General features: G+C 40.3%; 1 long non-coding RNA gene across 1 annotated transcript; it reads right to left on the minus strand.

Annotated features, from left to right (window-relative positions):
- Positions 1–7,666: 7,666 nt before the first annotated feature.
- LOC142600114 (uncharacterized) lies at positions 7,667–12,749 on the minus strand. Its single transcript, XR_012833567.1, has 3 exons — positions 12,620–12,749; positions 8,372–8,450; positions 7,667–7,779 (listed from the first exon to the last, which is right to left on the minus strand). It is a non-coding gene; the product is annotated as an uncharacterized LOC142600114 (long non-coding RNA).
- Between the last annotated feature and the right edge of the window lie 6,083 nt (positions 12,750–18,832).

Genomic DNA, 18,832 nt, shown 5'->3' on the forward strand with positions numbered 1-18,832 from the left:
CCAAATACTTTTTATTTTAGGTGACATAAGAACTTCCTCAGTTCCAGTACAAACCAACTTACCAAATCCATATTTAATCTGAGAAGTAGAGCAGGATAAGTAGTTTATATGTCATCCATACAATTTCAACCAAAAAAAGCAGTTTATTTGTTCTCTTAAACACACCCAACTTGCATTTTATGAATCACATTATGTATTTCCTTTCTCCTTCAGCAGACCCACTGATGTCTCTATGACATCTCAGTACCTACACAAGTCTTCCATGTAAGTAAAGCCACAAGAAACATGTTATTTGAAAAACGAGATCATCCATTCAGTTGTTTCAGCTTGTTAGTTTGATTTTGAATGAAAGCTGTATTCTTCCCTCTTCTCACCTCACAGTTACAACTACAGATTACATGTGAAAGAAACATTCTCCAGTCTACTTTTCAAGGGCAAAAAGGCTATAATACACCCAGAGCAATGTGGCTGAAAGAAGCAAAACCGAAGACAAAAAATGTCAGTGTGCTGTTAACAAGAACGTGGTTGAAGAGTACAGAGGGGTTTTTTCATGCATAGGCCCAAAGGAGAAAACTATGTTAGCATCATGTTTCAATAAAGACAGGCCTCCAGGGAAACAGCTCAAGCACACAAGGAGGCAAGAAGCAAGCTGTGCTGGAACTCCCTTGAGGGGGAAAAAAGTGTTCTTCCCATCCTGACTTGCCTTCCATTTAGGGTAATATGAAAACATCTTTTTTTCAGCCAACACCACTATGTGCCACACAAACAGAACATATTCAGTCCAGCCAGTGCAATATACCATGCTACTGAATATTTTCTTCACTTTTTTTTTCCCAGTCTAAATAGCCCCACTGACTGTCCTGGTTTTGGCTCAGATATAGAGTTAATTTTTCTTCCTAGCAGCTGGTATAGTGCTGTGTTTTGGATTTAGGATGAGAATAATGTTGATAACACACTGATGTCTGTCTTTGTTGCTAGGCAAGGTTTACACCAAGCCAAGGACTTTTCAACTTCTCATACTGCCCTGCCAGCAAGTAGGCTGAGGGTGCACAAGAAGCTGAGAGGTGTCACAGCCAGGACAGCTGACCCAAACTGGCCAAAGGGATATTCCACACCATATGACATCATGCTCAGTATATAACTTCTGGGAAGCTGGCCGAGGGCTGGACCATGGCTCAGGAACTAGCTGGGCATCGGTAGTCTGCGATTGGTGAGCAATTGTGGTGTGCATCACTTGTTTTGTATATTCTTTATTATTATTATTATCATTAGTAGTAGTAGTAGTAGCAGCAGCAGCAGCATTATTAATCATCCTTTTCTGTTCTATTAAACTGTCTTTGTCTTATCCCATGAGTTTTTCCTTTTATTTTCCCTGATCCTCTCCCCTACCCCACTGAGGGGGGAGGGAGTAAGTGAAGGTCTGTGTGGTTGTTTTAGCTGCCTGCTGGGTTAAACCACAACACCGACATATGTAGTATGCAAATCTTCCAAAGCATAAAACAATAAGGAAAGGCATTACTGAATGCATGACTAGGGTTACATGAGAATATTTATACTGAAGGTAAATAAGTGAGCAAAAGCATTAGTAGAGTGTGAATATATGTCTCTAGCACAAGCAAGAAAAGGAGATGAAGACAGAGGTAAGAGAGCCTTACTTAACACGTGTGGCTTGGTTTAACGACCAAAGTGTATAGTTAGAGATGACTGTGCAAAAAAAAAAGAAAAAAAAAAGCGCAAATTACACACATCAGAGAAGTACCAAAAACTAACTGGGATATTTGAGGTTCCCAAGGATTCTGAAAACTGCTTGCTAACAATATCTTATCCAAAAAAAAAAGGAAAAAAAAAAATAAGGGCAGTGTTTGGGGAATTGTTTTGTTTTGTTTCTTTAATGCTAATGACAAAATGGGAAAACTGAACAGTAAGTTAATGAATTTTTAAATCTTTTTTGTCAGCAGAAATTACAGTACTGTGGAAAAGCACACCCAGAAATTCCTACTATATTCATTATGCACAGACACTGGCTGAGACTTCATTTCAGGAAACAGAGTTTATATCCTTGTTTCACCTGTGAGCTGGAGCAAATCTCTTGGGTGCTTCAGCTTTCTCATCTGCAAAGAGACATGATTAAATTGTTTTATGTGGTGGTTGAGCCAGTGATGAAAAGCAATACATGAAGACAAAGTGTTATTATAAAAGTACAAAAAATATGTGTAAGTTAGTTATGAAAAGACATTGGGCATCAGATAACTTGGTTTTATGGTTCACACACAGTAATATTGATGTAGCCACAATAATGGAACTACATGTCAAGGGAGAAATTTTATCCAATACCTAAAATATGATTAAGCAGTTACATAATAAGGAAAGAGCAAATTTTCTATCAAATATTACTTTGATCAATTAATTGTAAATTGCTTATTGGAACTATTTAGAAATATGTTTGTTTTCATTTTAAAATTATTAGATAATATTAGATAACAAGCAGAAGAAATATATTGCATAGGATTTCACAATGATCTATCTATCCAGTGTCTGGTAAGATTCAGATTTTCATTTCTGAATGAAAAATAGAGAATAACCTTACCAAATTTACAAATTACTCCAAGATGTAGGGGCAGCACATACACAGGAACTCAGGATAATAATTCAAAATGTTGTAATTGGAGCTACAGCCTGGAAATGGGGAATGCAATTCAAAATACTTTGAACATACAAGGATGTGAGGATGGCCATTTAAATAACTGTACAAATAAAAAGGACAAAAGTCTTATAAATCTGCACATAACTCAGCTGTGTCACACTGTTACAGAAGAGAAGACAAATACTTGCAAAATGTAGTAAAAGCAGTCTTGTTTGTAAGACATTAAGTAATTCTTCAGACTTCCTTGGTATCTGCTGCTTCCCAAAGCATTCTGGGTTTGGATGCTGCATTTCAGGAACATATGGATCAACTGTAGAGAGCCCAAAGATGAGTACCGAGACATACTGGAGATACACATCAAAAGCATTGTGGCAGGAGACATTGGTCTGCGAACATCTATAAACTAGTTATAAAGAAGAAAATAAACTTTTTTTCTTGTCATGTGTGGGAAGAACAGAGAATAACCAGCTATTCTGGAGGAAATAGCTGGAAAAATATTCAATTTCAATCCTTGCAGCTTTAAAAACAAATCAAACCCCTGATTTGATGTAACAGAACCTGATTTTGAGTGGGAAATGGTCAACATGACATCTTGAGGTACTTATCACACCTATGATCTGTGCTTTCTGTGTTCATAATAATTGGAGAGAACTGCAAATCTGAATTAACTCCACTGAAGTCATCTGAGTCACTATGGTTTCATATTAATCAACCTGAAAGCAGAAACTGGCTTAAAACGGCCGAAAGCCCCAACACATTTTTCTTCTTGTTTCCAAATGGATGTTCATCTCTCTTCAGTCCACCGACACCTTTGCTATAAATGTGTCCTTCCAGCTGTTCTGTGCTACTGCCTCTTCTTTCAAGCAAACACCAAGAATTTGTAGGCATGGACTGCATGCTTGGGGAAAAACTTCCTGGGGTTTTTACTGTGTTATGCACCTGCAATCAGTAGGAGTTGACAGTTTTGATTTCCCAGACATCTGTAAGCACATGACGAGGATCAATGACTGTTCCATCTGAATTTCAGCTCGCTTCCATTCATCGAATGGTTGAGAATTGAGGTCCCTGGGAGCCTAAATTGCCTTTTCACGGGCTGGGCAGGGAGCCTAGCCACCGTCACCCAAGGCTGCCCAGTGGAATTTTCAATAGATCGCTAAATAGCATGTTCAATGGACAACGTAACTGAGAAATATTTTCTTAAGGTGTTAGTGATGTCTTCTACTTCTTTTAATATGTTAGAGTTCGGTCTGGAGAAGGTTTGTGATAAGCAGCACAGCCTTTTTTTTCCCCCCTCTTCATAACACTCTCCTGTGAATTTCAAGCAAACAATATTGTTTTCAATAAAAATCTGATGGAACAAACTTAGTAAAATCTTTTCTCTCCTTTTTTTTTTTTTTTAAATTATTTACTTTTCTCAAGAGCTCATGCTTCAGTTATCAAAATTTTCAGAGGAGAAGAAAAAACAGAAAAAGTTGTGCTGTTAGCTATTTTTATGCATTTAAAGAAAATTTCAATAGACACTTCTAATGGAAAGGTTGAAAATATGATCTGTTGCCAAGAAAGCACTGTAAAATCATCTGAGAGCAGCTCAGATAAAAAATAATTTAGTATATCAACAGAAAATCTACACCCATCCAGCTTTTACCATCCGAATAAATCAGTGACAGGGAAGTGTGGGAGGATCTCACTGGAATGACAGCGATGTCACACAGCCTCAAATTTAATTACCTCAAAACTCCTTTGGTCCAACTGATAGACTTCCTCTAATCATGGCAGAGTGGATAATCTTTTTTTCATTATATTTGTGTAGCTTTTTATTTGTTAACTTGAATGGAGCAAATTTTAGCAAAGCAATCTTAGAAGCTTTTAAAATACCAGTTTTGATAGAACCTCACGTATCCTCCCCTATTAAAAGGCAGATTGGAGTGCATTATTATTGTTGCTATATGTAAAAAAATTGTATGTCCCAATTGATCTTCTGTAGCTAATAAGTATGTTTTCTAAAGATCAAATTATTTTCTCTTATCAGCAGTATAGTATCATTTTGAAATGTGAGAGAAAGAGAAATGGTTGACTGAAGCATGTTGTATTCTGGGTCCTATTATTGCTATGTAAACAGCATATAATATTTGTTATTATTATACTGGCTTTGAAAACTTTTACACTTGGAAATTTAATTAGTAAAGCTAAGTCTTTGAAATGCAGCTAGCTAGACTGACATCTTATTTAACAGATTGTTGTGTGTATTCAATTCATAGCTATCTACTATTAACATACATTCTCAAGCTTTTCCAATCAACTTTTTGAAGGAGGCTAGGAAGAATCACCTGTTTTTAATATAAATTAACAATAAAAACAACTTTACTGGAAAAGTAAGCAATATAGTGTGAATATTTGCCAGCTTTCTCCTAGAGTGAACCTTTCGTTATAGTTTTGTATGTTGTTTCCAACAGTTTGCTTTCTTTATTAAAAATCTTGGGACAATTTCTGAATGCTGAGTTGCTGTTATTCTCCATACAGCTTCTCTAGGAGAGTTCAGACCTCATGATCAACTGCCATATTTTCTTATCACAGAGGAGAGCTGAGATGATAGTCTTCTGCTAGAAAGAATTACCTGACTGGACTATTTTCTATATTTATAATATTTCTTAATGGAAGAGACCCACATAGAAGTGTATTAGCTTGATAGCCCATTTTCTCTAATTAAAAATTACTACAGTTATCCAATGGAATTGAAAATATTTCTCATTATTAAAGCAGGCCAGCATTTTTCATTCTTAGACCTATTTTACTGTCACCTGCAACTTCACTAGAGTGTCAAGACTTTCCATATGGGTTACATTGGGTTTATTATCTTTTGTGAAGATTTTTGTATAAATTCAGAGATTAAGAGCAAGGGAAATGCACTGTTAATTCATTGGTGAAATGTTAGGGATAATTTTTTTAATGTGGCTCCATTATTATACTCTGATGAGACTTGAAACTTAGTAGGGGACACTCTCCAAGTCACAGAATTTCCTTCTGATATTTTGGGGTAAAATCTGCTCTGAATTTGTCTTTGGTAAAGGCAGTTTGCACACATTCAGTAGAAACTGCTTTCAGTTCATAGGCAGTTCATGTACAGTACAGTGCTGACGGTTTACACGGCTGTGAACATAATTCAGTTTATTAAAAAAACCAACAACAACAAAAAAACCACAGAAAGCAAAACTGAAGAAATTTCACAGATGCATGCATACACACATAAAATTTGTATTGAAAGAATATTCTTTAAAAGGTAAAATTAAATTCTTCACATATGGGAAGAGCCAGAATCATGACTACATTTGTAAAGGTCATTCAGCCCCTTGTGTACATTAAAACCATATATTTGGGGACTTTTTCCACTGAGTCCCAGGAAAAAAACAAACAACTGGTCATACAGAACAGATCATGTCCAAGGATGAAACATGATGTAGGAATGATTGGGCAATGAAGGAGGGTCTTGCCGCTGGTCCCATAGTTCATTCATGGCAAGAAGCACATACTGAGTACTGCTGGTGAAGATCATTCTAATTGCATGTTCCTTATTTTCTGAGTGTCTGACTTAAGACATCTGTGGCCTAAATTGCAGAGCTGCTGTAAACTCATGGCTGCTGTGATGGGTTGACCCTGGCTGAGGGCCAGGTGCCCACCAGAGCCACTCTATCACTCCCCTCTTTCATTAGGGGAGAAAAGGTACAACAAAAAGCTTGTGGGTCGAGATAAGGACAGGGAGAGGTCATTCTCTAATTATCATCACGAGCAAAACAGACCGAACTTAGAGAGGGAATTCATCTAATTTATTACTAAGCAAAACAGAGTAGAGGAATGAGAAATAAAACCAAATCTTAAAACACCTCCCCCCACCCCTCCCATCTTCCCGGGCTCAACTTCACTCCCGGCTTCAACCTCCTCCCCCCCCAGCAGCACAGGTGGACGGGGAGTGGGGGTTACGGTCAGTTCATCACACGTTGTTTCTGCCACTTCTTGCTCCTCAGGGGGAGGACTCCTCTCATCATTCCCCTGCTCCAGCGTGGGGTCCCTCTCACAGGAGACAGTCCTTCACGAACTTCTCCAATGTGAGTCCTTCCCACGGGCTACAGTCCTTCATGAACTGCTCCAGCATGGGTGTCTCCCATGGGGTGCAGACCTTCAGGAACAGACTGCTCCAGCGTGGGTCCCCCATGGGGTCACAAGTCCTGCCAGCAAACCTGCTCTGGAGTGGGCTCCTCTCTCCATGGGTCCACAGGTCCTGCCAGGAACTTGCTCCAGCGCGGGCTTCCCAGGGGGCCACAGCCTCCTTCAGGTGCCTCCACCTGCTCTGGCGTGGGGTCCTCCACGGGCTGCAGGTGGAATCTCTACACCCCCTCATCCTTCCTCCATGGGCTGCAGGGGGACAGCCTTCTTCACCATGGTCTTCACCACGGGCTGCAGGGGAATCTTGCTCTGGCACCTGGAGCACCTCCTGCCCCTCCTTCTGCACTGACCTTGGTGTCTGCAGAGTTTCTTACATCTTCTCACTCCTCTCTCCAGCTGCAAAAGCTCTCTCTAACTGTTTTTTTTTTTTTTTTTTCCTTCTTAAATATGTTATCACAGAGGCGCTGATGGGCTTGGCCTTGGCCAGCGGCGGGTCTGTCTTGGAGCCGGCTGGCATTGGCTCTGTCAGACACAGGGGAAGCTTCTAGCAGCTTCTCACAGAAGCCACCCCTGTAGCCCCCCCGCTACCAAAACCTTGCCACGCAAAACCAACACAACTGCATGTGAAGTCAATGTGAACTGTGCTGAAATATGTAAATGCTATGCCATATTAGAGACAGACGAGATAAATCCTAAGTGTTTCAAGCTAAACAATGTAAAAGAAATAGTTCTTTAGACAATAACCTCTGTGCCTATCAGTCCCCATCTGTTTAGGAAAGATAAAAATAAAGTCTGTTATCATAGTGTTGTCAGAAAACAGACATTACTGTTCATGAACCAGTCATCTGTGAGTATGATAAGCCCCAAATAAAAATTCATGAGGAAAATCAGTTTGGCCTCTGTGGAGACAGTGGGTGTTGAGCCAAACGTGACATAGTAGTGGTCTTTAGGGCAGCATTGTGCATCCTGCATAAACCCTGAGACACATACAAGAGGGAGAACAACAAAAATAAAATGGGATTAGAATATATAAGCAGAATGGACATAAATGAAGACAACCTCTACTTTGATTTTAGCTTTACCTAAGTAATAAATAATTTCATTTGCAATGTTTTGGTGTTATTCTAACATGGATTTATTTTCTATATACAACCTGTATGAACGTAATGTTCCTTATTTTTGAGGATTGGTTTTCATGGCAGACTACTGTTGCAGGGAACTTATATTCCATTATCTTATGGCTCTGCAATGCATGAATCCTTCACATATTTATGGCGTTAATGTGTATCTCAGAGTCAGAGAACCAGAGAGACTGCTCGTTGTTAAATTCACCTAAATTATTCTAAGTATTGGATGCTGATTCTTGTAATTTTATCAAACTTTAAAAATTTGAATGGGTATTTCTTATTCCAGGTCCTTGCATTTTTTCAGTGTTTAAATAATTTAATTTATTTAGCCAAACAATAGAAATTGAAGCATCTGTTTGGTCTTACTGTCTAAATGAAAAGAAATATTTTACAAGAGTGATAAAGCCCCAATATACCTTATGCAAGTTGAATAGTTGCATACCTGTTTCAAAGACCATTCACTCTGGTTTTAAGTTTTAGATATTTCCCCTCATATTTATGTGTCATCTCATGAAAAAGCCCTATGTAAAGAAATAACACAATATAGATTGTCCTTTATTTGCTCGACAATCTTTAGCTCAGCAGATCACTGCAACAATTGTTCACCTAAAGAAAGCAAAGTCAATTCTTGGGAGGATGAGGAACAGTTTGACACTCAAAACACATCTCCATAAGTAGGCTGGAAGTCTAGAGAATTTTTCTTCCATTTCTTGTAACTCCATTAATCTTGCTAGATTCATAGAGCTCACTGGACAAGTGGACAAAATATAACCACTCTTTCATACCACAAGGCTTACTATTATTAAAAGTCCCTTTGAAGTAGGATTCAGTGGTCATTTTTTAGTTTATACAGGTCAGTTCAGAACAAAATCATACAGAGAGGTATATTCAGCATTGAAGTTAATGCACTGGTTTTAATGTCATACTTTCTTAAAGTATATGGTGTTTCATTTTCAGATGCACATTTTTATTACATTAGAAACCCCCGAGGTCTCTCTCTTGACTATTTCACAAAGAATGCCCAAAATAATTTTGGTTAAAAAGTTATTTTGGTTCCTTCTGGTTTTTATTCTCTTCTATTTCATCAAATATTGTTTGGCAAAAACAGCTTAACAACAACATTCAGCAGTCCCAATAACAAGGATCAGGCACTTGCAAGGACACATGCTCTTTATATTATCACACAGGTTTTAAGTCTCCTGCAAAGTGTGTACTACAAAAAAAAAAAAAAAAAAAAAAAAAAAATTCTCAGAAGCATTGACAACTAGTAAATACTCAGAAACATTAAGAAGTCAGAGACACAAGATCCATTCATCAAAATGCATCTGTAAATAATGCATATAATCAAACAATATGAGCCCTGCTATCCAGTGCTCTTATCAAAGAAACACTCCCTGTGAGTCTGCATTATATAATTCCCACAATAGGTTTTCTAGTTAAACAAACCACTTAACACTTTTAACAGAGTACTTACATTGTGCTCTAAATCTTATGAGGATAAAAGTTATCCAGTGCTTTTTATGATTCTTGTGGGGAGCAGTTATCTGGTAAGTCTATGCATTAATGCAGTTTTTACAAATGAGATTCACTAAATCTTTTTGTTTCAATATTTTAATTGCATGGCTGACACTTTTTCAGTGTGTTTTAACCTATGCAGCAGCAGACAGTGGTTGTGGAAATTCCTAACCTAAAGTGTTGCAGGGTGCAGTATTGACCCTTTCTTTTAGCTCATGCAAAATTCCTTTTCAGTATCCTAAGATGTGTTGCAAGTAGGCTGAAATGGATTAATAAATCACTATCCCGTTCACTCTCACTTCTGCTTCTCCTTTTGTTCTACTTTTAGACATTGCTTTATTGCATCATCTCAAAATTCAGATGGAAGCTTTTGCAGGCAAAGGTCATGACTTCCTGCAAAATCCAATTCCTTCTTCCCCTAAATATAGTAATAAAAATGTACCAAGGAAAGAGACAAAACAACTTTGCCATACTTCACTTTCAAATATACCTTCAGTAACCCAGCTTTCAAGGAAATTAGTTTTAATTGGTTAGGATGAACAGGAGACATACTCTGGATGATAACATAAATCCTATGAGCTCACAGTGAGGACATAATTGAAGAGGAGAGAAGTGCAGCCAGTAGCTCAGCAATGCTTCACCTGGGGCTGGAGCTCAGATGTGCAGTTAGTGTGACTACTGTGCTGCTTGCAGTCATGGCAGTTCTCTCCCCATGGAGAGGAATGGAGGAGCCAGGTGTCCCCATCCCCATGCTATTCGGTGAGGTCACACTTCATCCCGGGCATAGCCATGGTGTAATGGATGCTTAGCTCCCCTCCTTGGTGCAGACTGGGGTGTGTCCACCACCCAGATACAGACACCTTAGAAACCAAAATTTAGGGCACTGCACCCTGGACATACAAATCAATATAGTATCATAACACAGTACTTGCACAATAGCACGTTATAACATGCCAGCAAGGGGGAAGATTCTCTGCTTCCATAATAGCCTTAATGGTCAGGTTCCTGTTTTTCTCCAAAATCAGGTATATAGTCCTGCTAGAAGGAGGACAGAGTAATAGATGGACCCAGCCATCAACTGTGTTGGGTTTGCGTGGCAAGGTTTTGGTAGCCGGGGTGCTACAGGGGTGGTTTCTATCAGAAGCCGCCAGAAGCTTCCCCCATGTCCGACAGAGCCAATGCCAGCCGGCTCCAAGACGGACCTGCCATGGGCCAAGGCCGAGCCCATCAGTGACAGTGGTAGAGCCTCTGGGGTGACAGAGTTAAGAAGGGGGAAGAAAGTTGCTGCACAACAGCAATTGCAGCCAGAGAGAGGAGTGAGAATACATAAGAGAAAGAACTCCGCACACACTAAGGTCAGTGCAGAAGGAGGGGCAGGAGGTGCTCCAGGTGCCGGAGCAGAGATCCCCCTGCAGCCCTTGGAGAAGACCATGGTGAAGCAGGCTGTCCCCCTGCAGCCCGTGGAGGAAGGATGAGGGGGTGTAGAGATTCCACCTGCAGCCTGTGGAGGACCCCACGCCAGAGCAGGTGGAGGCACCTGAAGGAGGCTGTGACCCCGTGGGAAGCCAGCGCTGGAGCAAGTTCCTGGACCTGTGGAGAGGAGCCCACTCCAGAGCAGGTTTGCTGACAGGACTTGTGACCCTGTGGGGGACCCATGCTGGAGCAGTCTGTTCCTGAAGGTCTGCACCCCATGGGAGAGACCACGCTGGAGCAGTTCGTGAAGAACTGTAGCCCGTGGGAAGGACTCACGTTAGAGAAGTTCATGGAGGACTGTCTCCTGTGGGAGGGACCCCATGCTGAGAAGAGGATGAGGAGTCCTCCTCTGAGGAGGAAGGAGTGGCAGAGACAACATATGATGAAGCAATCACAACGCCCATTCCCCATCCCCCTGTGCCACTGGAGGGGAGGAGGTAGAGAAATTGGGAGTGAAGTTGAGACCAGGAAGAAGGGAGGGGTGGGGGGGAAGCTGTTTTTAAGATTTGGGTTTATTTCTCATTATCCTACTCTGATTTGACTGCTAATAAATTAATTTTCCCCAAGTCGAGTCTGTTTTGCCCGTAAAGGTAATTGGTGAGTGATCTCTCCCTGTCCTTAACCCACGAGCTTTTTGTTATATTTTCTCTCCCCTGTCCAGCTGAGGAGGGTAGTGATAGAGCGGCTTTGGTGGTCACCTGGCTTCCAGCCAGGGTCAACCCACCACATCAACCCATCATTACTGGTTTCTTACACCAGTGAGTTGAAGTTCTGCTAGTATAGAGCCTGTGATCAATTTCAAATATAATTATCTAGCACAGGAAGTCTTGAGCTCTTAAAAAGTTCAGTTCTAAGATCAATTAATCTCAAATGTAGAAAAGGTCAACATGAACAAACCAAGAGCAATAAAGCAATAAAATCCAATCCTGTTAAGTGAAGAAATTTAATAGAAGTAATCTATACATGTGTTTCTTCATACTGTGAAACAATAAAGCATGCCCTGTACGTTAAAACAACGAAGCATGGCAGGTGAATTTTAAAGCAGCAAAGGTACTAAAGAATACAACTGCTAAAAAAAAAATCATTTTTAATCAAGTGATAAAGACCAAAACTTCCAGGCTACAACTCACCACACTGACACTTTTGGCATTAAAGCCTTAAAAGAAATTGAAAAAGATAAGCAGTTCATATTTAGGAAGACATTTAGAGGCAAAGGAGTCTCCTGCCACTTCTTCATTTATTGTAAATGTATTAGGAGATAATTGGGGGCAAAATTTCTAACAGCACTATAATAATGTGCATTATTACAGGAAAATGGCTACAGAACATAGCATGAGAATCAAAGAAGGTAAGGTGAAATAAATCTGCATCTTCTATTCAATTTTCACACTAATAAACAATTGTTCCTTAAAGCACAATTTCAAGTGTTTAGTTCAGTTTAATTTTAAATGTCTGGAGAGACAGCTACTTCATCTATTTTCTTGAGATTGTAATCCACTCCTTTACAAATTGCTGAGAATCTTTCCTTGACATTCAGCCTGTCTCTCAGAACAGAAGCAATCAGGTTTGTCTCGCAAGACTTCCCTTCATCAACCCTTAATGCCCTGTGACTCTTTATCCAAATAGCAAAGTCAAGATCCACCTCAGTACAAAGACCATTCTAAAGCAGAGGAAAAGTCTTTATTCTAAGAAAATAAATTACCTTATTCTCATTTTACTACTTTGGTTTTCAGTGAAATTGTAGCACTTGATGTGGAATACAGTGCTTTGTGGTAAATAGGGCACCATTAGGCTCTTTCCGTGAAGAGAAATTTAAAAGAAAAAAAAAAAAAAAAAAATCTTCATCTGATATAAAACTTTCTGTATGCATTAACCTGAGTGGAGCTCAGCCAAGTTATGATCTGAGGATTTGGAGCATTACGTTTAATATAGTAGTTTGTATGGGAAAATCACCATTGATTAATCATTATCATTTGTATTATATAAATGCCTCTGAATATGACTTTTACTGGACTTTTCTTAGCTACTTCTCTTAATGATTTTAAATTGTTAAAGGAACATTTTTAGATAAAAGTATCATGACAATGATGAACACGCATTTGTTCATGCTGGCATAAATATTTTGACAACATACATATCTGCATAAAGCTCATAAGTATGTGAAGATCACTACAGTCATTTTTGGATAATGGCCAGTCTCAAGTCCAGACATGGAATTTCCTGCAATATATCAGTCTGAGAACATGCCAGAGAAATCACAAAAGTAACATTTATAAATTATGACTCCTAGAAAACCTGAGAAGAAATCATTTTCAACTAGATAGGATTTAGGGCCTGAATAAACAGTTACAGAGGATCAGTAGCTCGGAGTTGACACTCCTGCATCTTTTGACATCACTTAGATCAAGTGATGAAGATCAAGTCCATGAGCAGTGGACCCACTCACAATCCTTTTCTACTTTACCTCACTGAGACTTCACCTTCCACATAACATTTTCCATTCGCATAGGTAAAACCAATATATCACACACCTGGAAATAAGTCACCTGGAAAAAAAGAACTCACAGCTGTGTCACATATCTTCCTTACCTGAACATCTCAGCAGAAATCAAACATCTCTGGGCATGTGTCTGATGAGACTGCTGTGACAGAGAACTTTCTGGCTGGGCCTATAAATTGGCTATTGCTGTCTGCAACACAGTGTAAGAAATGAGCTAGATAAAAGTCTCACAGGACTCATGTTGCCTTGATAAACCTGTTTGTTTTCCAGAGTTTTTGTCAGTATGACATTACATACTTCTTCATTCTTGTATCTCAAGCCCACCATTTAACACAGGAAATAAATACAATACAGTTTGTGTGGTCCATAAGACATTCCAGTAGCAAAACAAAGCAGTAGCATCTGCTTAACCTAATGCATAATCAATAGTTCTAAGGATTTCAGCCAGACCACTTGCTATAGGTGAGCACGCAAAAAGCACAAGTCTTTGGAATAGAGGAGAGTTATGATGGAAAAATGTCTGGTCAATGACTGAAGCTTCTGAGCTCCGATACTATATAACAGTAGCATCAAAACCAGAAGGAGATATTTGTTAGTGTAACCAGACTTACAGATGATTTGATTTGTACAATAGTTCTCAATGCATTGATTTTACTTTTCAGTCAACCATTTAATATGCTTTGTGAATTGTAACATACAAGTTGCTTCAGAGTGTAATTAATTTTTACAGAGGAAAATACTTAAAAAATAAAAGTCCATACAAAATACTTTAACAAAACTTTGAAATTAAGTGTCACTTTGAATCATGAGATATATTTCATAAAATAAAAAAGTAGAAAATATTTAGATTTTTCAAATGGATTTTTTTCTGATGAAAACATTACTCATTAATGGTTTCTGATCTCAACATGGAATTAAAAGATGACTGAAATATAGTAAAAATTAAGAAAATATTAAAACTAAAAGAAACAAAAACATTGAATTGTCTTCAGAAATTTCAGGGAATGTAGTGTTCCTTCACTCATGGAACAGACTTGGGACTGTGTATTAATTATCTTGGTGTATATTGTATATGAATATTGATATGAATATGTACATATATGAAGGAAATATATATTGCATCCCTAGTTATGGAAGGCTCAACAGAATATTTCAGCATAATTACTGAACAAAAGACTAAACTGGCAGTTCTTGAATACAAAGACTTTTTCTGTGATCAAAAATGAGTAAATTCAGACAGTAACCCATGTCCAATAGTGGACAAGTGCATCCAGTGGATGAACAAAGAAATGAATGAATGAACCTCCTTTGGACAGAAACCCCTAAAGGAATGTAGAGGCAGGAGAGGGGACAAAAACAAGGGGCCCATTTTGCAGTTTTGGAGACTGTACTTAAGGTAAGAACAAGCAGTGAAGGCACTATTGTAATGCCTTGTAATTATGTGACCTATGTATTTTTAAAAGTAGACATCTGAAATACTTGCAATACTCAAAATCAATCAGTGTGTACACAGTGTGCACAACATCATGCATACAGCTGGTTTAAAGCCGCTTAAAAGCATAGCAAAATCTCAGTGATGTCAGAAGGTCAAGACACCTTTGGCGTTCTAGTATAGATCAGTTGCCCTATGTTTAACAATGCAGTAATTATGGTAATGTTGAATGTGAAATACAAAAATTGGGTAAAGGTTCTTGAAAGATGTTTATAATAGGAATGCATTTTTATAGTCTATCAATATGTGAGTTATTGATGTTATGATTTTATAGTTAGATGGAAATTACCAGAAGATTTGGTTTGTGAATCTCAAACAGTAAAATTCACACAGTGCTTGAACTTTAAATTTGACTTTCTAATATTGACTTTGTAATATTTGACTTTGTAATAATATTCCCAACCAATAAGGAGGGCCTGGTAGGGGATGTGAAGCTCAAGGGCAGCCTTGGCTGCAGTGACCACAAAATGGTGGAATTCAGGATCCTCAGGGCAGTGAGGAGGGCACACAGCAAGCTCAGTGCCCTGGACTTCAGGAGAGCAGGCTTTGGCCTCTTCAGGGATCTGCTTGGTAGAATACCATGGGACAGAGCCTTGGAAGGAAGAGGGGCCCAAGACAGCTGGCTAATATTCAAGTGTCACCTCCTCCAAGCTCAGGAGAGATGCATCCCAGCAAAGAGGAAGTCAAGCAAAAATATCAAGAGGCCCCCGTGGATGAACAAGGAGCTCCTCGGTAAAGTCAAACAAAAAAAGGAAGCCTACAGAGGGTGGAAGCAAGGGCAGGTAGCCTGGGAAGAATACAGAGAAACTGTCCGAGCAGCCAGGGAGCAGGTTAGGAAAGCCAAAGCCCTGATAGAAATTAGCCTGGCCAGGGATGTCAAGGACAACAAGAAAACCTTCTATAGGTATGTTAGTGATAAGAGGAGGACAAGGGAACATGTGGGTCCCCTCCAGAATGGAACGGGTGACCTGGTTACCCAGAATATGGAGAAGGCTGAGGTACTCAACGACTTCTTTGCCTCAGTCTTCACTGGCAAACCCTTGAGCCACACTGCCCAGGTCGCAGAAGGCAGGGACTGGGAGAATGCGGAACCGCCCACTGTAGGAGAAAATCAGGTTTGAGAATATCTAAGGAACCTGAAGGTACACAAGTCCATGGGACCTGATGAGATGCATCCACGGGTCTTGAGGGAACTGGCGGATGAAGCAGCCAGGCCACTCTCCATCATATTTGAGAAGTCCTGGCAGTCCAGCAAAGTTCGGAAAAGGGGGAACATAACCGCCATTTTTAAGAAGGCTAAAAAGGAAGACCCAGGGAACTACAGGCCGGTCAGTCTCACCTCCATGCCTGGCAAGATTATGGAGCAGACCCTCCTGGAGGCTATGCTCAGGCACATGGAAGATAAGGAGGTGATTGGTGACAGCCAACATGGCTTCACTAAGGGCAAATCATGCCTGATAAACTTGGTGGCCTTCTACGATGGGGTTACAGCGTTGGTGGATAAGGGAAGGTCAGCTGACGTCATCTACCTGGACTTGTGCAAGGCATTTGACACTGTCCCACATGACATCCTTGTCTCTAAATTGGAGAGACATGGATTCGATGGATGGACCACTTGGTGGATAAGGAATTGGCTGGATGGTCGCACTCAAAGAGTTGTGGTCAACGGCTCAATGTCCAAGTGGAGAACAGTGACGAGTGGCGTTCCTCAGGGGTCAGTACTGGGACCAGCACTGTTCAACATCTTTGTCAGCGACATGGACAATGGGATCAAGTGCACCCTCAGCAAGTTTGCTGACGACACCAAGCTGTGTGTGGTGTGGTCGACACACTGGAGGGAAGGGATGCCATCCAGAGGGACCTGGACAGGCTGGAGAGGTGGGCCCGTGCAAACCGCATGAAGTTCAACAAGGCCAAGTGCAAGGTCCTGTACCTGGGTAGGCGCAATCCCAAGCACGACTACAGGCTGGGTGAGGAATGGATTGAGAGCAGCCCCGAGGAGAAGGACTTGGGGGTATTGATTGATGAGAAGCTCAACATGAGCCAGCAGTGTGCGCTTGCAGCCCAGAAAGCCAACCGTGTCCTCAAGAGAGGTGTGACCAGCAGGTCGAGGGAGGTGATCCTGCCCCTCTACTCTGCTCTTGTGAGACCCCACCTGGAGTACTGCGTCCAGCTCTGGGGGGCCCTAGTACAAGACAGACATGGAGCTGTTGGAGAGAGTCCAGATGAGGGCCACGAAGCTGATCAGAGGGATGAAGCACCTCTCCTATGAGGACAGGCTGAGAGTTGGGGTTGTTCAGCCTGGAGAAAAGGCAGCTCCGGGGATATCTAATTGCGTCTTACCAGTTTCTGAAGGGGCCTACAGGAAAGCTCTAGAGGGACTGTTTATGAGGGAGTGTAGTGACAGGACAAGGGGTAATGGGTTTAAGCTGAAGGAGGGTCAATTTAGATTAGATATTAGAAAGAAATTCTTTACTGTGAGAGTGGTGAGGCACTGGAACAGGTTGCCCAGAGAAGTTGGGGATGCCCCCTCCCTGGAAGTGTTCAAAGCCAGGTTGGATGGGGCTTTGGGCAACCTGGTCTAGTGGAGGGTGTCCCTGCCCATGGCAGGGGGGTTGGAACTAGATGATCTTTAAGGTCCCTTTCAACCCAAACCATTCTATGATTCTCTGATTCTATGATTAATGTTACCTTGAGAAGTCCTAATTTTTAGCAAAGCTAATGGAAATGTAAAAGGTTATATTTTCATTGCTATGATGAGAAAAAAATACTAAATGTATTTCTTTAGAAAAGCCATGAACCTTAATTTCCAGTTACTCTAAGGACTACTCATCATGACTCAGTTAAACCATTTCAAGTTCTATTTTCATGACTAGTGTGAAAAAATAAGACAAATTAATTACCTTTATCACTATCAATTGTTCACTTATAATGAATGATTTCTCTCTAATTATTAGAGAAAGGCAGCTTTTCCAAGCTTTCAAAATATTGATAATCGCCTAAACTTAAAATGGGCCAGATGGTGTTTGACATTACTCCTAATTTATCATGTCAAAAATGTAAGAATAATTAGCATTTGATCTATGTGGTCTGTGAGTTGTGGTCTGTGAGTTATGGTCTGTCTGAAATGTTACTTTTGAACATACAATTATTGTGATTACCACCACCACCACCACCTTTTTTTGTTTATCAGCTCTCCCTCACATGCCAAAAAACTCCAGCCATTTCCCTCTGCAATCTTTAACTAATAAACAATTTGTTGGCTCAAACACATACTAAAATGCTACAGTCTAGTTTAAGTAACCTTGATGAATTTAGATGTGTCCTGATTTCAACCAAGATAAAGTTAATTTTATTTCTAGTAGCCAGTATAGTGTTGTGTTTTGGATTTAGTATGAGAATAATGTTGATAACACACTGATGCTTTCAGTTGTTGCTAGGCAGTTGCAGTGCCTACACTAAGTGAAGGACTTTTCAGCTTCTCACCGTGCCCTGCCAGGTGCACAGGGAGCTGGGAGAGCACAGCCAGGACAGCTGGCCCAGGCTGGCCAGAGGGATGTTCCCTGCCATGGAACGTCACGATCCGTACGTAACTGGGGAAGCGAGCCGGGATCGCTGTTGGGAAACAGACTGGGCATGCGGTTCAATTTTTTTTTCATTTTGCATGTGGTGAGCAATTGCATTTGTGAATCACTTTTATTATTGTTGTTATTGTTATTCTCTTCTTTTGTTATCCTATAAAACTGTCTATTTCAACCCATGAGGGTTTTTTTTTTTTTCCCATTCTCCTCTGCATCCCCTTGGGGAGGGAGGGGTGAGAGAGCGGCTGCGTGGTGCTTAGTTACCGGCTGGGGTTAAACAACAACAGGTGAAAATTATACATGTCATCATGATACTTAAGGTACGTGTTCACTGAAAAAGAG

This window comes from Balearica regulorum, chromosome 1, assembly GCF_011004875.1.
Source record: "Balearica regulorum gibbericeps isolate bBalReg1 chromosome 1, bBalReg1.pri, whole genome shotgun sequence".
Classification (NCBI taxonomy): Eukaryota; Metazoa; Chordata; class Aves; order Gruiformes; family Gruidae; genus Balearica; species Balearica regulorum.